The 26,033-nt window shown below is 34.9% G+C and overlaps 1 protein-coding gene across 1 annotated transcript in view; it reads right to left on the bottom strand.

Moving 5' to 3' along the window:
• XIRP2 (xin actin binding repeat containing 2) overlaps positions 1-26,033 on the bottom strand; it is a 693,081-nt gene that overhangs the window by 647,243 nt on the left and 19,805 nt on the right. The window contains exons 2-3 of the mRNA XM_045033894.1: positions 16,920-17,070; positions 2,422-2,495 (exon numbers count right to left, since the gene is read on the bottom strand). The gene's annotated coding sequence lies outside the window, so the exon portion shown is untranslated. The remainder of the gene's footprint in view (positions 1-2,421; positions 2,496-16,919; positions 17,071-26,033) is intronic.

Below are 26,033 nucleotides of genomic sequence, written 5' to 3'. Positions count from 1 at the left end.
TGCACTTCTTGCCATTTTTCTTTTATTCAAAAATATTAATTGGATGTCTGTTACATGCCAGGAACTATTCTCAGTAGAGAAATAAAAAAAAGCAAAAAAAAATATTCTTCACACTCATGCAGCTTAATTTCTAGCAGGAAAGACACAGGAATAAACAAATAGCAAAACAACCAAAAAGGATGTCAGATGGCATAAATACTATGAATGGAAACAAAGCAGGTCAAGGAGATGGAGAGTGAGATGTACAGGGAAAGTTATTATTTTCATTGGGCTATTCAGGGAAACTAACTTATCCCAAGATTAATGTATGCTGATGGCAAGAAATTTTAACAAAGATGAACAAAAGGAAAAACTGAAATATCTCTTACTTTATGACCCAGGCATAGATAGCCTGTGTTAATACTGTATTACAATTACAAAGAACATCCCTAATTATTTCATGAGGCTAATTTCAAATGTCAGTCAATAACAATGCAAAATTAGTACTGTGATCTACACTGTCATAATTTTTTCTAGTAAGATATTACCACTGGCATTAGATAAGAATAACCATATCTTGAAATATTCATTAATATTGGTTATTGTCATTCACAAATATATGATAAATCTGATTTCTCTATTTTTAGTTTTTGTCATCAGAATAATCATGCTATGTTGTCTTTAAAATATAGATAGTACTCATTTTGTGATGGAATCTATGTTTCTTCAACTAAAAGAACTATTGTAAAGGACAGAGGGTATATATTTTCTCACAGTAAGCTACAACTGTAGTATGCTGCCATATATCAACAGTGCATGTGGAGCACAAAACCTCTGTTGCTCTTGGCAGAGGGTTTGGCACATTTTAAATATTTTTTACAGATTAATTGAGATATAACTGGTATACAACAAACTGTGTACATATAGCTGTACAATTTGATAAGTTGTGACATTTGTATAAACCCAAGCAATTTTCACCACAAGCAAAATAATGAACATTTTTATTATTCTCGAAGTTTCTTTTGGCCCTTTCGTGATCTAAATCTCATCATACATCCTCACCCACTCCCCAGGAAAACATCTGTTTGCTTTCTGTTGCTCTAGATTTGTTTCCAATTTTTAGAATTTTATATAAATTGAATAACAATATCCACTTTTTTGGGTCTACTTTCTTTCATTCCTCACAATTATTTTGGGATTTATTCAAGTGGCTGAATGTACCAATAATTTGTTTCTTGTTGTTGTTAAATATGAATATAATACAATTTGATTAATGGACATTTGGATTGTTACCAGTTTTGGCCATTATTACAAATGAAGTCGTTATGAAAATTAATGTAAAAATATTTTTGTGATTGTATTTTTCATTTGTGCAGAGTAAGTATCTAATGGCTGGGTGGTATAGTAGGTATGTGTTTAAGTTTTCTAAAAATAGCAAAACTGTTTTTCAAATTGGTTACCTCACTGTATGTCCCCACCTGCAGCCTTATCCTCTGCCCAATCCTCGGTTTTGGAGTCACCTTAGCTTAACCGTCATGGCAGCTCCACTGCATATGACACAGTTCACACCATATAGGAATTGAGACACTTAAGAGAAATATCAAGGTCAGTTTCAGACCAACTGAGAAGATACACCTCTACCCAGTTCATTTGATCATAATCATGCTTCAGGTTGATGCTAGGAAACTTCTGAGAGAAACTTCTACTCAGGAGCTGAAAGATCTGGAATAGTGGAATATTTTACCCTCAACTTATCTATTCTTCCTTGGTGCTCCCCCTAACAAACAATGAAACCTGGACATGAAAATTCCAGAAACACAAGTCTGATGACTTCTTGCTCTCCTCACTTTCTCTTCTTTCCTTTCCCCAAATCACACAGACGTGAAAGGAGTTATGTCATTGCACTTTACCCCATGATTCTGAAATGACACGTTGCCTAAAGGCTCTGCTGCATAACACAAAGCATTCTCTTGAAGCCATATCCGCACCTCCTTCTAATAGTACCCTGAATCAGAGACAACCACTATCATGAGTGTGGTGTATATGTTTCCTAATAATATTTTATACTTTACCATACATATAATACATGAATAATATATATACATATACATTAGTAATATACTAAATTATTGCATGTGAGAATTTAAAATTTTTTTATTAAGACATTTCAAAAATACACAAAAGTAAAGGAGTTAGATGTCCTTTTTCTGTTCTTTTAATGGTTACTAATAACAACTCATACCCATACTTACATTCATATTTTAGTAAAATATTCTACAGTAAATCAGCATATCAGTCCCCTGAAGAAAAGGATCTTAACAAGCTTTAACCTTTCTTTGAACTCCCACTTCCTATCTCAAACCATGTGAAGTATGAATGAATTTGTTATTTTATTTTAGAATACTTTATTTTTTTCAATGTGTTTTATGATATGTTGCTCACCTTTCTTTCTAGAATACCACTCCTGCTGCCTAGGGTTATTTTTCTTCTTGGTATAATACGTTATCGATGACAGCCTGTGGAGTGAGTGAAGAAAAAACATTTTAGAAACATGTTCATTTTTTAAGCTAGTTTTTAAACTTCTTGCAAGAGAATAAAAATTTCTAAGCTATTAGAAATAACAGAAATTATACTGGAGTCTTCATAACTGGAGTCTGTTCTAAATAATAGAAATTATACTGGAGTCTTCATAATTGAGGCGAAAAGGATAGTTCTGATAAGAATAATTTCAATACACATATTTTAAACTTTAGTATTTTGGTTTTAATTTAAATTCAGTTAAACCTGAAATATTTACAATAAATCTAATGAATGAACCATTGTAATCTTAAAATCTAGTCACATATTCTGACTTCTCGTATTTTTCTAAATGTTTCATAATTTTAACAAAATAAAAGTTTACATTTATAAATGCAGAGAGGACTTTTCATGGACATTAAATGGCAAGAAAACAGCACAGGAAATTTATTACTTTCAATCATGCAGAAAAATGTCTTTGTCTTAAGACTCGTTTTAACTTGATTAGTGGGAAGACAGGATTCCGCTTAACACACTGTGTTGTAAATATTCTGAATGTCTAGCTTCTTTTAGTAGTGAAGAGAAATAACTCACAGCATGGTACCCAGATAAACAGAAATGCTTTAGATCCTAGTGATTTCTATCATAGTTTTCCTTTGATTTAAAGTGATTCTGTGTATAAGAGATGCTATCTTTGTTGTCACTTTTGTTTCCCTTTTGAGAGGTCTTATTTTATTGTCTTAATAGCAACAAGCTGTTTTGATATGTGTGTGTATGTGTATGTGTGTGTGTGTGTGTGTGTGTGATAACTTAATAGTTTGGACACAGAAGTCCAGGTTCAAAGATATTGTTCCTCAGTACTTTGAAGATATTCCATTGTCTTCTGACATAATTATTGCTGAGGTAAATCCTACTTGTAATATGATTGTCTTTTCTGTAGAGGAAATCTGTAATTTTACTTGAAAATGTTTTAATATTTTTCATTGTTCTTAATGGTATGCAGTCATCCTATTATCTGCTTCTTTAAAGTTTCTTAGATACATGTTATAGCTCCTTACTATACCTTAATTTCTCTTTCACAGGCAGTATCTTTTGTTGAATTGTAGAAATCTACATAATTTTATTATCAAAGTCTTCAGTTATGTCCAATTTACTACTGAATTAATGTACTGATTTGTAAAAATAATGGGTAATCAATGTTAAAAGTTAATGGCTTTTTTTTAATTTTTAAAATTAATGGTTACTTTCCAAAAATAATTTTTAGTGTTTTTCACATTCATCTGTTCTCTTACAATCCCTTGCCAATTTCATAGACACCCTTTGAAGAGTAAGTTTGTTTTAAAACTCCTTCAAAGTACTTTAGTGATCTGAATGTTTTTTCTCAGGTATGACTTGTCCACTCATGGGTATGCTAACTCTTTTTCATGGCAATGGATTTTTCATTTGCTTTGTTACTTTTGTTTCATAGCTCATTTTGCATTGATTCCTAGCATACTCATCTCTCCCTTTTAGAAGGTCTCATGATGGGTTTAGAACAGTCTCTATGGAGTGTACAAATGAGCCCTTACATTATTAGTGAGGAGCTGCACAGAATATCCCAGAACCTATACCCTGTACAGTGAAGGCTCAGTTCTGGACATACTCTGCCTTAACCAAGTGAATGTCAGATAAAGTCTAACTTGAACTTAAAGTATATATATATATATATATATATATATATATATATATATATATATATATATAAAAGAAAAACAAACAACAACTATGTCACCCTCTGAGCATAGGTGGAGAATTTAGTTCCACATCTAGTCTGGTTGCAGCCTCTGATCTTATAGAGTTCTAGTCTTTCATCATTTGCCTAGTTTTGCTCTTTCCTCTCTGGTCTTTCAAGCTTCTTTTGGGGTCCGTCTTCATGTCCCTGGCTCTTAAATGCTGAATCATCCTAGAGCTCTGTCTTTAATTCTTAATTCTATTCTATCTACACTCTGTGCCTTATGACCAATAAAATTTCATGAGATTAAACAATGTCTACATTTTGTTAGCTCCCAAATTCTTATCTGCAGCATCAATTGCTTCCGGAACTTTCAACTCATACATTAATATTCCCACTTAATAACTTCAAGTTGATGTCTAACAAACATCTCACCTTAACATTTCCAAATCTGAGCTCCTACTTTTCCCCTCGAACCTGCTCCTCTTACAATCTTCTTCATTTCAGTATAGCAGCTCCATTTTGTAATCATTCAAATGAAATAACATGGAGATACCCCCAAGTACTTTATTTTTTACACAAACATACAGTGATCTCCCAGCAAGCCCTCAGTAAACATACCTTCAAACTGTATCCAGATGAAACTAATATCTTCTACCTTCTATCTGCCACTCTATCTGTGACACCATTACCTCTCACCCAAATCCTGAAATATTCTTCTAATTGACCTCTTATTTCTGTCCTTGTTTCACTTGGTCCATTCCCAACATAGCTTCCAGGACAATTATCTCAAAACATAAGTCACATCATACCATTTGTCAGTTTAAAGCCCTCCAATGGCTTCCCATCTAATTCAAATAAAAAACAAACAACTTTGTTGATTTCTGTTTATGATCATGTCCCGTTTCTATTCCATAATTTTCTCTTACTACTTTACTCCTCAATAATTCCTCTTATACCAAAATATTCCTGTTCCTCAAACATGCTAGGTCTTTACCCCTCATTTTCCCTTTGCGTAGAGGACTTCCTCCACCTCCAATATTCACATGGCTTATCCCCTTACTTTTTTTTTTGATATTTCTTCAAAGGTCACTTTCTCAGTGAAGCTTTTCCAATGTGACCTCCCACACTCAGACATTTCTTATCCTTTTTCCATGTATTATTACTTTTTCATATTTATCACTATCTAAAATACTACATATTTTACTTAATTCTCTTGTTGCATTTTCCTCTCCTCTGTTAAAGTGTAAACCACATGAGAGTTGATAGGGGTGTGTTTGTTTTATTTACTTCTATATCCAAGCACCTATAATTAAGCCTGGCCAAAAAAATAAAAATTAATAAAACAAATATGATGATAAAATGATTAAAATGGTAAATGTTATGTGTATTTTACCACAATAAGCAAAATGTTATGTAAAAAAAAACATGAGTCTTATACAAATATAAAATAACTATATGTCAAATATTATAAAAAGTTATGATTGGTTCAAAAAACATTTGAGGGACACCTGGGTGGCTCAGTCAGTTAAGCATCTGACTTCAGCTCAGGTCATGATCTCGTAGTAGGTGGGTTTGAGCCCCACATTGGGCTCTGTGCTGACAGCTCAGAGCCTGGAGCCTACTTTGGATTCTATGTCTCCCTCTCTCTCTGTCCCTCCCCAGCTTGCACACTGTGTCTCTCTCTGTCTCTCAAAAATAAAAATGTTTAAAAAACAAACAAACAAAAACATTTGAGAAAAAATATACATTTCTAATCACTAAAAGAAATGTTAGACTAAGATTTCTGGATTGAATACAAAATTTTTTAATACCCAACAGAATTCAAAAATCATATTCTTTTAGGTTATCTGTTCCATTATCTGGAATTTACTTGTACCTTTACAAAAGAAAATCTGTACATTAACCTTCACTCCTATAGAGATGAGTATTGTCTAGAGAAAAAGGGCATTGAAAACAACTCGGGATCTTTCCTATGAAGTTCACACTATCTAAAACATTTATGCCATGTTAACTAACTGGAATTTAAATAAAAACTAACTAAATAAATAAAGTAGCTGCAAATCTAAATACATACATACATACATTTATGTCAAGTGCATTTTACCTATACAAACTTAAAGAAGGCTAAACAGTTATTCTAATTTGACATTCCTCCCATATGAAACACAGAATGTGTATTTCATTAGTTCCAATAATCATTTTAAGCTAACTAGAAATAGAAGCATATCAATCAAACCTAATTTTCTAGCATCTCCCTTTTTATAAGACAACACAAATTTATGATTTTCCAGGGGCTCTATGGAAAATTTCAAAGGCAATTTCAGTTGTGAAAAACATTGTGAAATTTGGGGCACCTGGGTGGCTTAGTCAGTTGAGTGCTTGACTCTTGATTTCAGCCCAGGTCATGATCCTTAGATCACAGGCTCAGACCCCGTGTCAGGCTCCACACTCAGCATGGAGCCTGTATAGGATTCTCTCTCTCTCTCTCTCTCTCTCTCTCTCTCACTCTCGCTCTCGCTCTCGCTCTCTCTCTCTCTCTTGCTCACTCTCTCTCTCTCTCTTGCTCACTCTCTCTCTCTCTCCTGCCCCTCTCCCATACTCATGCACTCTCTCTCTCTAAAGTCAAAGAAATGAAAAGGAAAGGAAAAAAAGAAAAGAAAAGAAAAAGAAAAATACTATGAAATTTTAATTTTATATTTTCTAATTTAGGGTTAAAACTTGAAAGTCAAAAATCAAGAGTATTCAAACAAGATTTGTAACTGGGTAATACTGATCATGGTTGACAGAAAAATAATATTCTGTGTCTATGTAACAAAAGGGACAATAAAATATTTTAAGATAAATTCAAAGGACAACAGATTTTAAGGAAACAGCACATTTACAAGCAAGAAAAAAGTTCTTTTTTTTACTTATTTATTAGTAAAGGTTTTTTTTAACAACAGGATATAATAAAGTCAACATAAAAAAAACAATTATACTACAAAGATATAAATCTGATAATAGACACACTATATAGAAGATAGAGAGTGACATTTATATCTTTTGTTAAGACCCTAAGACAAAATAACATTTTAACAGAGTGAAAGCATTCATATAATACTTAGATTAATATAATAATTTATAGCAAAAATTTTAAACACTTTTTTTTAAAAAAAAGTAGTTATATTTATGTCATTATTGTTCCTAGTATAATTCTACTCCTTCATATTAACTGAGATTTTTCACCAAAGTAATAACTTCTATTCATAGAAAAACAGAGGCAATAAAGTAAAAGCTGCCATATACAAGTATGCTAGCAGACTAGCAAAGCTTATAAGTACACATAACACAACTTTATAATAGAGTTATGCCTTTTTACTCATCTTAAAGCAGCAAAAATGATAAACATATTCAAAAAAACTTTTCAACAGTACTGCCACTCTTAGCATATAAGACCAAGAAGCAAAAATATATAATTTTAAACTTATCTTTTAACAGTCCATGTTGGAACAGCAGAAGATGGTGGTGTAGGAGGACACTGGGCTCCCCGCGCGTCCTGCTGATCAATTAGATTCCACCTACACCTGCCTAAATAACCCAGAAAATCACCAGAAGACTAGCAGAACGGAGTCTCTGGAGCCAAGTGCAGACGAGAGGCCCACGAAGGAGGCTAGGAAGGGCGGAGAAGTGGTGCGCGCTGCACGGACTGGCAGGAGGGAGCCGGGGTGGAGGGGCAGAGCCCCCGAGTCTGGCTTGCAAAAGCAGAGGGGCCAGACGGAGTGTGTTCCAACAGCAAGCCTGACTTAGCATCTGGGAGGTCATAAGTTAACAGCTCTGCTAGGAGAGCGGGAAGGCTGGAGAACAAAGGGAGGGAGAGTTGCTGAGCCGCGGGACAACAGAGCTCAGTTTGGCGGGGAACAAAGGCACTCCCAGCGCCATCTCCCTCGCCCATCCCCCAGCCAAAATCCCAAAGGGAACCGGTTCCTGCAAGGGAACTTGCTTGCTCCAGGCAAACACCCAACGCTGTGCTTCTGCGGAGCCACCCCTCCAGTAGCGTGCCTGACTCCCTCCCGCTGCCACAGGGCCCCTCCTGAAGTGGATCACCTAAGGAGAAGCGAGCTAAGCCTGCCCCTCCTGCCCCCAGTGCACCTTGCCTACCCACCCCAGCTAATACACCAGATCACCAGCACCACAAGCCTGGCAGTGTGCAAGTAGCCCAGACAGGCCACGCCACCCCACAGTGAATCCTGCCCCTAGGAGAGGGGAAGAGAAGGCACACACCAGTCTTACTGTGGCCCCAGCGGTGGGCTGGGGGCAGACATCAGGTCTGACTACGGCCCCGCCCGCCAACTCCAGTTATACACCACAGCACAGAGGAAGTGCCCTGCAGGTCCTCACCACTCCAGGGACTATCCAAAATGACCAAACGGAAGAATTCCCCTCAGAAGAATCTCCAGGAAATAACAACAGCTAATGAGCTGATCAAAAAGGATTTAAATAATATAACAGAAAGTGAATTTAGAAAAATAGTCATAAAATTAATCACCGGGCTTGAAAACAGTATAGAGGACAGTAGAGAATCTCTTGCTACAGAGATCAAAGGACTAAGGAACAGTCAGGAGGAGCTGAAAAACACTTTAAACGAGATGCAAAATAAAATGGAACCGACCAGGGTTCGGATTGAAGAGGCAGAGGAGAGAATAGGTGAACTAGAAGATAAAATTATGGAAAAAGAGGAAGCTGAAAAAAAGATAAAAAAATCCAGTAGTATGAGGGGAAAATAGGAGAACTAAGTGATACACTAAAAAGAAATAATATACGCATAATTGGTATCCCAGAGGAGGAAGAGAGAGGGAAAGGTGCTGAAGGGGTACTTGAAGAAATAATAGCTGAGAACTTCCTGGATCTGGGGAAGGAAAAAGGCATTGAAATACAAGAGGCACAGAGAACTCCCTTCAGACGTAACTTGAATCGATCTGCACGACATATCATAGTGAAACTGGCAAAATACAAGGATAAAGAGAAAATTCTGAAAGCAGCAAGGGATACACATGCCCTAACATATAAAGGGAGACCTATAAGACTCGTGACTGATCTCTCTACTGAAATGTGGCAGGCCAGAAAGGAATGGCAGGAGATATTCAACGTGTTGAACAGAAAAAATATGCAGCTGAGAATCCTTTTTCCAGCAAGTCTGTCATTTAGAATAGAAGGAGAGATAAAGGTCTTCCCAAAAAAACAAAAACTGAAGGAATTCGTCACCACTAAAACAGCCCTACAAGAGATCCTAAGGGGGACCCTGTGAGACAAAGTACCAGAGACATTGCTACAAGCATGAAGCCTACGGACATCACAATGACTCTAAACCCATATCTTTCTATAACAACACTGAGTGTCAATGGACTAAATGTGCCAACCAAAAGACACAGGGTATCAAAATGGATAAAAAAACAAGACCCATCTATTTCCTGTCTACAAGAGACTCATTTTAGACCTGAGGACACCTTTAGATTGAGAGTGAGGGTATGGAGAACTATTTATCATGCTACTGGAAGTAGAAAGCTGGAGTAGCCATACTTATATCAGACAAACTAGACTTTAAATTAAAGGCTGTAACAAGAGATGAAGAAGGGCATTATATAATAATTACAGGGTCTATCCATCAGGAAGAGCTAACAATTATAAATGTCTATGCGCCGAATACAGGAGCCCACAAATATATAAAACAATTACTCAGAAACATAAGCAACCTTATTGATAAGAATGCGGTAATTGCAGGGGACTTTAACACTCCACTTACAGAAATGGATAGATCATCTAGATACACGGTCAATAAAGAAACAAGGGCCCTAAATGATACATTGGATCAGATGGACTTGACAGATATATTTAGAACTCTGCATCCCAAAGCGACACAATATACTTTCTTCTCGAGTGCACATGGAACATTCTCCAAGATAGATCACATACTGGGTCACAAAACAGCCCTTCATAAGTACACAAGAATTGAAATTATACCATGCATACTTTCAGACCACAATGCTATGAAGTTTGAAATCAACCACAGGAAAAAGTCTGGAAAACCTCCAAAAGCATGGAGGTTAAAGAACACCCTACTACAGAATGAATGGGTCAACCAGGCAATTAGAGAAGAAATTAAAAAATATATGGAAACAAATGAAAATGAAAATACAACAATCCAAACGCTTTGGGATGCAGCGAAGGCAGTCCTGAGAGGAAAATACATTGCAATCCAGGCCTATCTCAAGAAACAAGAAAAATCCCAAATACAAAATCTAACAGCACACCTAAAGGAAATAGAAGCAGAACAGCAAAGGCAGCCTAAACCAGCAGAAGAAGAGAAATAATAAAGATCAGAGCAGAAATAATATAGAATCTAAAAAAACTGTAGAGCAGATCAACGAAAACAAGAGCTGGTTTTTTGAAAAAATAAACAAAATTGACAAACTTCTAGCCAGGCTTCTCAAAAAGAAAAGGGAGATGACCCAAATAGATAAAATCATGAATGAAAATGGAATTATTACATTCCACAGCTAACATCATCCTCAGTGGGGAAAAACTGAGAGCTTTTTCCCTGAGATCAGGAACATGACAGGGATGCCCACTCTCACCGCTGTTGTTTAACATAGTGTTGGAAGTTCTAGCATCAGTAATCAGACATCAAAAGGAAATCAAAGGCATCAAAATTGGCAAAGATGAAGTCAAGCTTTCACTTTTTACAGATGACATGATATTATACATGGAAAATCCAACAGACTCCACCAAAAGTCTGCTAGAACTGATACATGAATTCAGCAAAGTTGCAGGATACAAAATCAATGTACAGAAATCAGTTGCATTCTTATACACTAACAATGAAGCAACAGAAAGACAAATAAAGAAACTGATCCCATTCACAATTGCACCAAGAAGCATAAAATACCTAGGAATAAATCTAACCAAAGATGTAAAAGATCTGTATGCTGAAAACTATAGAAAGCTTATGAAGGTAATTGAAGAAGATACAAAGAAATGGAAAGACATTCCGTGCTCATGGATTGGAAGAAGAAATATTGTCAAAATGTCAATACTACGCAAAGCTATCTACACATTCAATGCAATCCCAATCAAAATTGCACCAGCATTCTTCTCAAAACTAGAACAAGCAATCCTAAAATTCATATGGAACCACAAAAGGCCCCGAATAGCCAAAGGAATTTTGAAGAAGAAGACCAAAGCAGGAGGCATCACAATCCCAGACTTTAGCCTCTACTACAAAGCTGTAATCATCAAGACAGCATGGTATTGGCACAAAAACAGACACATAGACCAATGGAATAGAATAGAAACCCCAGAACTAGACCCACAAACATATGGCCAACTAATCTTTGACAAAGCAGGAAAGAACATCCAATGGAAAAAAGACAGTCTCTTTAACAAATGGTGCTGGGACAACTGGACAGCAACATGCAGAAGGTTGAAACTAGACCACTTTCTGACACCATTCACAAAAATAAACTCAAAATGGATAAAGGACCTGAATGTGAGACAGGAAACCGTCAAAACCCTAGAGGAGAAAGCAGGAAAAGACCTCTCTGACCTCAGCCATAGCAATCTCTTACTCGACACATCCCCAAAGGCAAGGGAATTAAAAGCAAAAGTGAATTACTGGGACCTTATGAAGATAAAAAGCTTCTGCACAGCAAAGGAAACAACCAACAAAACTAAAAGGCAACCAACGGAATGGGAAAAGATATTCGCAAATGACATATCGGACAAAGGGCTAGTATCCAAAATCTATAAAGAGCTCACCAAACTCCACACCCGAAAAACAAATAACCCAGTGAAGAAATGGGCAGAAAACATGAATAGACACTTTTCTAAAGAAGACATCCAGATGGCCAACAGGCACATGAAAAGATGTTCAGCGTCGCTCCTTATCAGGGAAATACAAATCAAAACCACACTCAGGTATCACCTCACGCCAGTCAGAGTGGCCAAAATGAACAAATCAGGAGACTATGGATGCTGGAGAGGATGTGGAGAAACGGGAACCCTCTTGCACTGTTGGTGGGAATGCAAATTGGTGCAGCCACTCTGGAAAACAGTGTGGAGGTTCCTCAGAAAATTAAAAATAGACCTAACTTATGACCCAGCAATAGCACTGTGAGGAATTTACCCAAGGGATACAGGAGTACTGATGCATAGGGGCACTTGTACCCCAATGTTTATAGCAGCACTTTCAACAATAGCCAAATTATGGAAAGAGCCTAAATGTCCATCAACTGATGAATGGATAAAGAAATTGTGGTTTATATACACAATGGAGTCCTACATGGCAATGAGAAAGAACGAAATATGGCCCTTTGTAGCAACGTGGATGGAACTGCAGAGTGTGATGCTAAGTGAAATAAGCCATACAGAGAAAGACAGATACCATATGTTTTCACTCTTATGTGGATCCTGAGAAACTTAACAGAAACCCATGGGGGAGGGGAAGGAAAAAAAAAAGAGGTTAGAGTGGGAGAGAGCCAAAGCATAAGAAACTGTTAAAAACTGACAACAAACTAAGGGTTGATGGGTGGGAGGGAGGGGTGGGTGGGTGATGGTTATTGAGGAGGGCACCTTTTGGGATGAGCACTGGGTGTTGTATGGAAACCAATTTGACAATAAATTTCATATATTGAAAAAAAATAACAATCCATGTTTCAGGATTCAATGTTAAGTAATTATTATCAATATATGTAAAGATTTCCTCAACCCTTCTGAATATTAGACAAAGATTATGAATTACCAAAAAATTCAGATATTGTGTTCAAGTTAAGAAATTCAAAAACATAATCACTGTTACATGAAAGCATCTGTCAGTATTATGATTTAGTTTATGTGAATACAAATTTACATCTTTCATCAGCTTAAACATCATGTAAGATTTCAAGATATATTACAAAGCTATAAATCAAAACATTACGGTACTGACACAAAAACAGACACACAGATCAATAGAACAGAATAGAGTCCAGATATAAAGCCACACATTTATGGTCAATTAGTCTATGACAAAGGAGGCAAGAATATGTAACGGGAAAATGACAGTGTCTTCAACAAAGAATGCTGGGAAAAATGGACAGCTACATGCAAAAGAATGAACCTGGACCACTTTCTTATACTACACACAAAATAAACTCAAAATGGATTAAAGACCTAAATGGGAAATCTGAAACCATAAAATTCCTAGAAGAAAACATAGGCAGTAATCTTTTTGATATCATCCATAACAACACTTTTCTAGATATGTCTCCTGAGGCAAAGGAAACAAAAGCAAAGGTAAACCACTGGGACTATACCAAAATAAAAAGCTTTTGCATGGCAAAGGAAGCCATCAACAAAACAAAAAGATAAACATCTGAATGGGAGATGATATTTGCAAATAATGAATCCAATCAGGGGTTAATATCCTAAACATATCAAAAGATAAAAAAACCAAAACACACTTAATGCAACTCAACACCAAAAATCGAAATAATCCAATTAAAAAATGGGCAGAGGACCTCAATGGACATTTTTCCAGAGAAGACATACAGATTGCCAGCAGACACATGAAAAGATGTTCAACATTACAAATCATCAGGGAAATTTAAATCAAAACCACAATGAGATATCACCTCATACCTGTCAGACTGGCTAAAATAAAGAACACAAGAAACAACAAGTATTGGCAAGGATGTAGCAAAAAAGGAAACCTCAAGCACTGTTGGTAGAAATGCAAGCTGCTGCAGCCATTGTGGAAAACAGTATGGATGTTCCTCAAAAAATTTAAAACCAGAATTACCATATGATCCAATAATTTCACTATTGGGTATTTACCCAAGGAAAATGAAAACACTAATTCAGAAAATATACATACCCCTATGTTTACTCCAACATTATTTACAATAGCCAAGATATGGAAGCTACCTAAGTGTCCATCAATAGATGAATGGATAAAGAAGATATGATATATTGATATATATGTGTACATCCATACATACACAAATGGATTACTCGGCTTTGAAAAGAACAAAATCTTACCATTTGCAACAATATGCATCTAGAGGGTAAAATGAGTAAGTAAAATGAGTAAGTCAGAGAAAGACAAATACCATATGATTTTCACTCATATGTGAAAATCATACATGATTCACTCATGTATGGAAATTAAGAAACAAAACAAATCAACAACAACAACAAAAAGAGACAAACAAAACAAAAAGATTCTAAATACAGAGAACAGACTGGTCATTGCCAGAGGATAGGCGAATGAGGAATGGATAAAATAGGTGAAGGTGATAAAGAGTGCACTTACTGTGATGAGCACCGACAAATGTATAAAATTGTTGAATCATCATATTGTTCACCTGTAACTAATATTATTTCTAATTATATTTGAACAATTTTTTTTTTGAAAAGGGCCTTGGTGTCCCTGCCAAAAATAAATATATATATCAGTATGATCTAAAGATTCATGTTGATTTTGTGACTTAGATTATGTAAATGTTTCTGAATTTACTATCTGTAAGAGGATTATTCTTTCTGTGGGAGAGAAGGCTAGAACTTTTAAACTTTTAAAGTCTTACAAAACAAGTTTAGGGATGCCTGGGTAGCTCAGTCAGTTAAGCGTCCAACTTCAGCTCAGGTCATGATCTCACAGTTCGGGAGTTTGAACCCTGTGTCGAGCTCTGTGCTGACAGCTCAGAGGCTAGAGCCTGCTTTGGATTCTGTGTCTCCATCTCTCCCTGCCCCTCCCCCGCTCACTCTCTTTCTCTTTCTCAAAAATAAATTAACATTAAAAGAAAATAAAAAACAAACAAAAAAACAAGTTTATTTTCTGTGAATTTAAAAAATATGCGTTTATTTAAGTACTTATTTATTTTTGAAAAAACAAACAGAACTCCTTTAATTTAAGAAACATTATAATGTAACCTATTTACATCTGCCAGAGATAGAAAAATACTTCACATTTGTCAAAGAGATATAAGTACTTTTCTGAATTACAGACACACAAATATAAACATAAAGAGAACTTACTGCTTCAGTTCTACAACTTCAACCATAGATCAAAAGTAAAAATTACAAAACCCACCAGTTCAGAAATCAAGGAGTTGTTGTCCTTCCCAATCAGCACAAAATTTTAATTGTTTTGAGCTCACAAAGAAACAAACAAAAAAGACTAACAAACCAAACTTTCTGAGATGTCACCTAACAGAAGACAGTTCATCATCCATAGAACAGAGATCTCACCAAATGGTTGAGCCACAAAACTAAGTTTCTATCCATTGCTACCAACAATGGGGAATCAATTCTTAACTATGCATGAACCAGAAGCAAAAACAAGTAGGAAGAAAGAAAAGAGAGAGTCAGAAAAGTTAAAATTGATTCCACTTGAGCCAAAAAAATATATGACTGAATTTAAATAGCCATGGGGTGCATGTCTCCTTTAATACATTTACTTGGCTCTATTATGAACCCACTTGGGCATCTCAGTGGATGATCTCCAAAACAAAGTTCAATTTTCATTAGTTGAAAAACATAATTCTCATACAACATAAATGAGCATGTCAAATATTTTACTTAAATCATTAATTAATAAGGAAACTAGTAAGCATTATGACTTGCTCATAGATTCTTTAGGAATAAAACATACGAGAATAAAACAAAGTAATGTTAGGATAAGATTTTTATGTTAGATATGAAACTACATATAGCTAACAGGACCACAGATAATAATCTTCAGTGTTATCAGCTCTACTGGACAGACATTATTTCCTTCTCTACTAGACAAAAATCCACAAATTAACCTTTTGCCCCTTTCAGAGTTGAAAACTGCCTAGTCAATATAGATAGTTAAGCCAGCACTGCAATGAAAGAATACCAATAATTTTTCTTGATTATTTCAAGTTTAAAATAACTTTCTAGCTGTTATATATAATAAATCTGTAGGTTTTATCAGACTCAATTTACTTTCAGTGGCTTCAACTATTTGTGTATGTACTGCTCTCTTGTCTTCACTGAGCTTTAGCTCCTGTTTATTGAATTCCAAGACATTATATAGAAGAAACATAAATCCACTGAGAGTTAAGGCATATTTGAAACTATGGTAGTGGAATAGACTGACATTTTTTATAACATGGTTAATTTGTTAAACCATAAAAAAAAAATCCATTCCAAAGCCAGATAAACTTGTATTTAGAAAGCTTTAATAGTTTATCTGGATTACACAGTCTTTTTCATTTGGATAATAACAAAATAAATAAATGTCCTAAAAATTGCTTTACTAGACAGATTAAAATGACAGTTATCAGTTCTCTTACATTAAAATTGTAGTTTCATTTCTAGAGTAGCTTTTACCTATAGTAACCTAACTTCAGGAATTTTCCTTAAATGACTATAGCTGCCATATGATCTCAACGAATCTTTCTCCAAGGATTTGATAAAAGAAATTATTCCAGATGATTATAGTTTTCAATGCTCCATTCTTAGCATATGAATATACTTTATCACCATATTATTTGAATTGATATTACCACTATATTACATGTTAACTAATTCAATTTATTGGACACTAATTATTTCCACTAATGTTCATTAAGTCAACATTTTTTCTAACACTATCATGTATTGAACATTATAATTCCTTAAAACCTCTCTTTCTATTCCACATAATGAATTTCTTTATCCAACTTCCTCTTACCTTTGGTCTCAATATGAACATATAGGAAGTTTAGATGTCTTCTGTCCTCATCTCCAATACAGAATGAAATTGTATAGGTATTTCCAACACCATGTTTGCCACCCAATGTTCTTGTTTTTTTCTCTTTCCAGTTAATGGGCTCTTGCTCTACCTGGCAAATGAGTACAAAACACCATCAGCCCCAGCTATATCACTTTTTAGATAGATTCCCAAACTTTGTAACTTTCCTTATCCTCATCAAACAATGTATCTTGTTTTGTCTCACTTCTTTAGAGAATCTGTTTTACAGAAGATATGTTAACAGTTGCTGATATATTAATTCATTGTCTTTTTAAAAAAACACATATTTTAATAAAGACCTCCTTTGGCCTCAATGGAAAGCAATATCTCTCATGGAAATTCAGTTTTCACTAATAATGAACTATCAGAAAAAAACTTAAGAAAATTCCATTTACAAACCCATAAAAAAGAATTAAATGCCTAGGAATAAATGTAAGCAAGATGTAAAAGACCTGTATTCTGAAACTATTAAGACATCAATGAAAGAAAGTAAAGACCCAAACAAATAGAAAGAAATTCCAAGCTCATGGAATTAGATTAGAAGAATTAATATTGTTAAAATGTCCATACCACCCAAAGCAATCTACAGATTCAATACAATTCCTATCAAAGTACCAATGACATTTTCACAGAACTAAAATACATAATCCTAAACTTTGTATGAAACCACAAAAGACCCTGAACAGCCAAAGTAATCTTCAAAAAGAACAAAGCTGGAGGTATAACACTCCTAAATTTTCTACAGTTCACCTTGAACAACATGGGGGTTAGGGGTGCTACCCTCCTGATGTGGTCAAAAAATCCTTGTATAACTCCATACACATAACTCCAAACACATAACTATTAATAGTCAACTGGAAACCTTACTGATAACATAAACAACAGTTTATACTGATAACATAAACAACAGTTCCAGTTGACTGGAAACCTTACTGATAACATAAACAACATATATTTTGTATATTATATGTATCATATACTGTATTCCTAAAATAAAGTAAGCTAGAGAAAAGAAAATGATATTTAGAAAATCATAAAGGGTGCCTGGGTAGCTCAGTTGGTTGGGTGACCAACTTCGGCTCAGGTCATGATCTCTCAGTTTGTGAGTTAGAGCCCTGCGTCAGGCTCTGTGCTGACAGCTCAAGGCCTGGAGCCTGCTTTGAATTCTGTGTCTCCCTCTCTCTCTGCCCCTCCCCTGCTCATGCTCTGTCTCTCTCTGTCTCAAAAATAAATAAAACATTAAAAAAACTTTAAAAAAAAGAAAATCATAAAGAAAATACACATATAGTACTATACTATATTGGGAAAAAATTCTGCACATAAATGGATCTGTGTAGTTTAAAAAATTTTCTTAATGTTTATTTATTCTTTAGAGAGGGGCAGAGAGAGAGGGAGACACAGAATCCAAAGCAGGCCCCGAGGTGTCAGCACAGATCACAAGGTGGGGCTTAAACCCACAAACTGCAAGATCACGATGTGAGCTGAAGTCAGACTCTCAATCAACTGAGCCACCCAGGCACCCCTTACGTGTACAGTTTAAATGCATGTTGTTCCAGGTTAACTGCATACTACAAAGCTACACTAATCAAAGCAGTATGGTACTGGCACAAAAACAGACATATAAATCAATGCTTTTACGGTCAATTAATCCACACTTTTACAGTCAATTAATATATGACAAAGGGACAAATCCACACTTTTACGGTCAATTAATACATGACAAAGGAACAAGTATACACAAGGAGAAAAAGACGGTCTCTTCAACAAATGGTGCTGGTAAAACTCAACAACTACATGCAAAAGAATGACTGGACCACTTTCTTACACCACACACAAAAATAAATGCAAAATGGATTAAAAACCTAAATGTAACACTTGAAACCACAAAAATCCTAGAAGAAAACATAGATAGTAAACTCTTTTAGCAGTATTTTTGGGGGCCTGTCTTCTTAGCAAGGGCAACGAAAGCAAAAATAAACTACTGGGACTGCATCAAACTAAAATTGATTTGCATAGCAAAGAAAAGCATCAACAAAATTAAAATGAATGAGAGGACATATTTGAAAATGATATATCCAATAAGGGATTAATATTCAAAATAAAGAACTCATACAACTCAACACTAAATCACAGCAATCTAATTAAAAAATGGGTAGAGGACCTGACAAGTATTTTGTAAAGAAGACATACAGATGGCCAACAGACATATGAAAAGGTGTTCAACATAACTAATCATCAGGGAAATGCAAATCAAAATTATGAGATATCACCTCATACCTGTCAGAATGGCTAATATCAAAAGACAAGAGAAAACCCTCATACACTGTTGGTATAAATGTAAACTGCTACAGTCACTATGGAAAACAGTATAGATGTTCCTCAAAAACTTAAAAATAGAAATACCATAGGATCCAGCAATTGTGCTTCCGGGAATTTATCTGAAGAAAAAAAAAAACATTAACTCAAAAAGATATATGCACTCTATGTTTATTGTATCATTATTTAAAACAGTCAAGATATAAGAGGAACCTAAGTGCCCACTAATAGATGAATAAAGACATGGTACATACATACAATGGAATATTAGTCAGCCATAAAAAAGGATAAGATCTTGCCATTTGCAACAACATGGATGGATCCAGAGGGTAGTATGCTAAATGGAATAAACCAGACAAATAAAGACATATACCACAGGATTTTACTTATATATGGATTCTAATAAAAACAAGCCAACAAAACAGACTCATAAATACAGAGAACAAACCAGAGTTTACCAGAGAGAAGGTGGTGGAGTTATGGGTGAAAGAAGTAAAGGGAATTAAGAGATACAAACTTCCAGTTATAAAATAAATAAGTCATGTGTATGGATGTAAAGTATAGCTTAGGGAATATAGTCAATAACACTGTAATAACTTTGTATGGTAACGGATGGTAATGTGGTGGTCACTTCATAATGTTTACAAATATCAAATCACTATGTGGTATACCAGAAACTAACGTAATATTTTATGTCAACTATACTTCAATGTATTTTTTAATTCTTTCATTTTTAAAAAACAAAAAAAAAATCAGGTTTATTAGTTTCAGGGCTGTTATTAACAAATTGCCATTGATTGGGTGGCTTAAAACAACAGAAATTTATTCTCTCATAGTCCTGGAGGCCAGTGGTGTTGGCAGAGCCATACTCTCTCTGAAGGCTCTAAGGAAGATGTTCCATGACTTTCTTTAGCTTCCGGCGTCACCAACAATTTCTGGTGCTCTTTGGCTTATTGATGTGTCATTCTAAACTCTTTCTCTCATCCCACGGCATTTTCCCTGTGTGTCTTCTATCTGTGTCATTTCTTCTAAGGACACTAGTCATATAGGATTAGGGCCCACCCTAATTCAGTGTTATGTTACCTTAACTTGATTGCATCTGCAACCACCCCATTTCCAAATAAAATCACATTCACAGGTACCAGGGGTTAGGATTTTGACATATCTTCTTACGGGGGACACAATTCAACCCACAATCCCAGTTTTGTGCCACAACATTCCAATTCGTCCCAGATGGTAGGAGGTGTTCTAGCCCAAGACATCAGGAAACACACAATTTAAATTGTCCATCAACTGCACTTTTCATGCTGTAAGGTGACTATTCTTTCACATCCTTTTTGTTTGACTGCAGATATGCTTGGCTTTTGCTCTCAAGATTAAAGCCATAATACTGAAGGAAAATTAAGGGAGGTATGCTAATCTGCCTCATGCATCATCTGAAAACTTGTCAGGTAAATCCTGACTCTGAAATTTTTGTTTTAGTGTTAGTGACTAGAAGCCGAATAAACATGGTTTGATTTGCAGTCAGCTTGCTATGTTTGTGACATTACAGCATTAGAGAAAATATTGTTGAGAAGCATAAACTAAGAAAATTTAACATGGAAGTCATTGATTTAGTCTTGGGAGAGACACTTTTTCAAACAATAGATGCATTTTATTGCTGCTTTTAACATTCACTGCATTTTTCAGCAGTGTTTCCATATAAATATTAAAGATATCTTTAAAAATAAAATATATGCAAATATATGGATATTAAATATCATATGATTGTAAAGCTATTAGATACTGCTTTTAAGGCTACAGGAAAAGCTAATTTGGACCCAACTAATTCACATTTTTGACGTTTCAGTAAGGGTTCAGCTTAATTTCACCTTTGCTTTATGAGAAAATAATTTGCTAAGCATATTTATCTTGTGAAGAAATTGCCCTGTTTATGCGACTAATCGTATACATATCCCTTGCAGTCTGGAAACATTTACATGTGAATAATTGATACATTAATTATAAATCATTCTTAGCCATTAGTTAAATCAAGTTTTCTAAGTTCCACCTCTATAGGAGACTGTCTAGTTCAAAGCTGAATATAACATAGTACAGGGTGTTATTAAAAGGCATTTCTATATAAGAAAAAGCTTTTTAATACATAGTTTTACTTATTCAAATAGACCTGTCCTTTTTTAGATGAAATAACGTGGGACATGTTCTTCTTATTAGATTTTATTCCTTATTACTGATTTGTTCACATCCTGAAAAAGCAAAATCTGAGTGGCTTAATATGAAGGGTCGATAGTTTCTATAAATGAGTGAAAGATGGACACCAAGGAATTTTTCTTATACATTATGGAACCAAATATAATTTCATTTGTTATGAAAATAATCAGGTAACTGTACAAGACTGCATTCTTTTAGCACAAGTAGGGTACTGAAGATGTATATTATCTAACATTGCTCAACAGGATTTGGGAGATATGAGGAGTCTGGATGAATATGTCAGAGAAACTTACAAAAGAGAAATCTTAAGACATTTTAATTTTGTAATGAGTTCTCCAAGAGTCAAACAAGTGGTGGTGGTTATTGAGATTAACAGAGAGAATTCATGCCCTGAAATGCTGCAAGTAAAACAGAGTTTGTGGCTCAGGTTTCAGAGAGAACCAGAGCAAATCTGAGATCTGAGGCTCAGACAAATTCCACTGAACACATGGTTACTATTTCACCCAACCCGTGCTTATTTCCATACCCATGCATTCAGTAGCTTCCAGCCTCAAGATCTTCACAGGGCTTAAAAGACTTCAAACAAACTGGAGAAAATACCAACAACCATCACCATACTAGATCTGTCATGGATCCACAAGTCATTTTATGCTCACCTCACATGATCACATGAGATACATTTTAATATAGCTATATGGCTATGATGTCACAAATTCCTCAGATTATAAATTAGGAAGTTGACTAAAAGTCTATTACCTGTATTTTAGATTTAGCCCTTTCTGAGTGAAGTTCACATTTAGACTTAGGCTTAATTAGTGAGGAGAGTTTTGGCTTAGGGGTAGCTCTCATAGGAAGAGGTAATCTTTGTTATTTGACCACAGTGATTTACCATAGATTTTTGTAGCCCCTAATGATTCTTCAAATTTATAAAAACAGTGCTGACTGAACTATTACACAAATTAAGGAAAATGCTATATATATTTAGTATGTTTTTATTGATATTTGAATATCAAGTGGCTGTTCCATTAGTGGTTATGTCACAGTAGGGATTACAAAGATTGTGGCATGGGAATGGCTGCTTCTGAAAATACTAGATGTTACCTAGAGAAAATGAGAAGTGGAAGTTCTTGAATGCCTAGCTCAGAACATGGGGGGAGAAAAAGAATTAGAAAATCTCTATGAAAGCTTTAAAAGATTCCTTATCTTCCACAGTCCTATGACAGATAACACTGAGCTTGACTGTAAGGGTTACAGAGTTGCAGTGTTAATTAAATGTAGCACTCTACCAGACCTCTTCACTAACATTAAGGTATGGTGTGCAAGAGGTTGGAACCTAAGGTAGTGGGCCATTTTGGTAAAAACAGATAAGACCAGGAAATTTAAATCCCTAAATTATTCAAAGTCTTCCTTAATTGTAGAAGCAGACAATCCTTATCTAAAAGAACCAGCCTTATTGTGCATACAATCTTTCACCTCAAGCAGTTGCCCCAAGGATGTCTGTTTTGTATAAAGACCCAACCTCACCACTTCTCATTGCCTCCAACCCCAAACAAGAGAATTTTTATCTTATCATAACCCAAAAGGAGAAGAGACCTACTCTGAGAAAAGATAGACTTCATCCAAAATAATTGCAGAAATTTGCTAATGTAAATATTAGCAAGGTGAGCATGCCTAAGGAAAGGGAAATAGCCAGACCTTTCAGGATTATTAGATGTTGGCCCTGAACTGAAGCTAATTCTTAGAGACCCAAAACCCTGCTATGGTTCATGGCATTGAAGGTCAGTTAAAAGATGAAGTTATGGGTCTGAGGTATCTCACAAGACATCCACTGGAGTCATGGCCATATGCTGTGGTTCTTTCTTTGGTCCTAGAATATATACTTAGTATCTGAAAGAATCTCTAAATTTATTCCTGTGAATTGAAGGTTAGTATGGTAAGTGTGTCATGTGAAAGTCATTATGTTACACCTGCACCAAGACAGTAAATTAAAGGCAATATCCTATCCCAGGAGATGAACAGAAATCAATGTTATTATCCAATACCTGAAAAACTGAGTGGTGATGATTCCTACTGCTTCCCCCATTAATTTACCTTTTTGGCTGATACAAAAGCCAGACAGGCCTTACAAAATGAATGATTAGATAATACTGCTAATTTAATCAGATCATTTTACCAATCACAACTGTGGTAGGAAAATAGAGGTTTTAGTGGATAAAACCAATATATCCTGACACACCTATGTTTCTTTCTTTAGACTTATATCAACAGATATAAGCATGATCAGAAATAATAGAACACTTTTACTGTCTTACTACAGGATATGTCAATTCTTCTGCTTCTGGTCATCACATAGTCCAGAGGGACCTTGGCTGTCCTATTATTCCTCAACTATCAAGCTGGTTCATTATATTGAGGATATGATATTATACTAACTGGACCTGGCTATAGGATATGGCAAACTCTTTAGATGCCTTAATAAGACACAACCATGCAAGAGGATATGGGACAAATCTTGCAAAAGTTAAGGGGTCTGACACATCTCCTTATCCAGAAAAAAGAAGTATGCTGGAATATCCCTTTTAATGTGAGACAATCTATACTATATCCTATGAGGAAAGAAGTATACTGTTTGTTTGGATTCTTAGGATAACTAGAGGAAACACATACCATATTGGTGTCTATTCTTCGAACTCATTCACCAGGCAGTTTAGCATGGGATCTGAATGGAGAAAGGACTCCATAGCAGACCCAAACAAGCTGTCCCCACTTTTTAGGCCTTATTACCGGCCATGCCCAATAGCACTGGTAGTGTCAATAAAAAAGATGCTATATAAAGCACTTGGCAAGTTGTAAGGGACTCAGAGTGGGGTTTTGGACTAAGGACATGTCCTCTTCTACACAGCTCTGGCATTGCCACCGTAACCTGGTAGAGTCTGCCCCTGGGCATTAAGTGATTAATTCAAGTTAACTGTCCTTCACGACCTGGGTATTAACCAATCACTGATAATGTACTACATGAGTAGAAGCATCCCATGCTTAAGTGAAAATATTTGTTAAAAGAATGAACTAATGTTACTTTTTTTTTTACTGTTTTTCAAACATTTAATTACCATTTTATATTACCTTATTCTGATTGGTACAGTTCTTTAATGGAATGGAAATAAAGTAAAAAGAAATTATTAAGAATATTTAACTTTCTAAATACCATAGAGATATTCTGAAATATTAATTCATATGGTACTGAAACAAAGAAACAGTCTAACAGCTCACCAAAGAGCAAATGGTTATCCAAAAATAACTGTGGGTTCCTTCAAATATATATATTTATATATATATATAATATATATAATTATATTTATATTAAAATAATATTTAATTTATTATGGCTATCCAAAAATAACTGTGGGTTCCTTCAAATATATATATTTATATATATAAAATATATATAATTATATTTATATTAAAATAATATTTAATTTAATTTAATTTAAAACTATTTAATGGAATTCAAACCGATTTAACAATTTAAGTGTTCTATCAACCATGAAGAAAAGATGTTAAATGATCCCAGGTTAATTAGCTTTTGATGCTTAACCAGTGTTATCTAGTCTTTTGAGCCTAAAAGTATCATAAGGATTTCAAAAAGTTTCGTTATTCCCAGCTTGGTTTAAGAAGGCTAAAGACACTAAGCCTCATTTAATGAGGCTTAACTAAGTTTAATGGAGCCTGAAAATTTTAATGAAGTTTAAGTTTTAATAAGATATAAGAACCCCCTTTTATTTAACACTACGAAAATTTTTCTTTATATCTGGAAAGTACCTTAATACCTAAGGCAATTATGAACACAATGAAAATCTACTGATAAATAAAGATGACCTCTAAAGGATACAATATATTTTTTGGACTGGAGAAGAAGGGCAAATCAGGAAACTGAAATTGTGAGTATTCCAACAAAATATCAAATAAATATATTCTTAGAATCTGAAGGGCCTTTTTCTTCCATTTTATTTGATCTTCTATGCAAGGCAGGATCCCTCTATATACTATCCCTGAAATACCGTCATTTAGCACTAACCTTGAGCAACCCCTGTGATAAGGTTTCTACTCTAGAAACCTTCACATTGGACTTTTAACCAATTATTTTTGGATAACTAATTATTTTATATTGAGATACAAAATGGTTATTATGAAGCCAGCTCAACTTACATTTGAATATTGACACTGACAGTTCACAACTACCTTTATACACATTACTATACATAAGGCATAATATTTAAGAACATATGTTCTGGACTTAGGGCTGCCTGAGTTTGTACTGCAACACCAATAAAAGCTTACTAGCTGTGAAGCCTTAGGGAAGTCATATAACCTCTCTGAACCCTGATGACTCAAGAGGATTTATTTTTTCATACAGTTGTTGTGTAGTGATGTGTGGGCAATAAGTGAATCTGAACAGAGGATAATTGGGGAATTCTCTATACTATTCTCATATATTCTAATGTTAGAAATAACTTCCAAATAAAAATA

Source organism: Felis catus, chromosome C1 (assembly GCF_018350175.1).
Source record: "Felis catus isolate Fca126 chromosome C1, F.catus_Fca126_mat1.0, whole genome shotgun sequence".
NCBI classification, from domain to species: domain Eukaryota; kingdom Metazoa; phylum Chordata; class Mammalia; order Carnivora; family Felidae; genus Felis; species Felis catus.
Note: the sequence above shows the minus strand (reverse complement) of the source record. Positions and strands in the feature narration are given on the sequence as shown.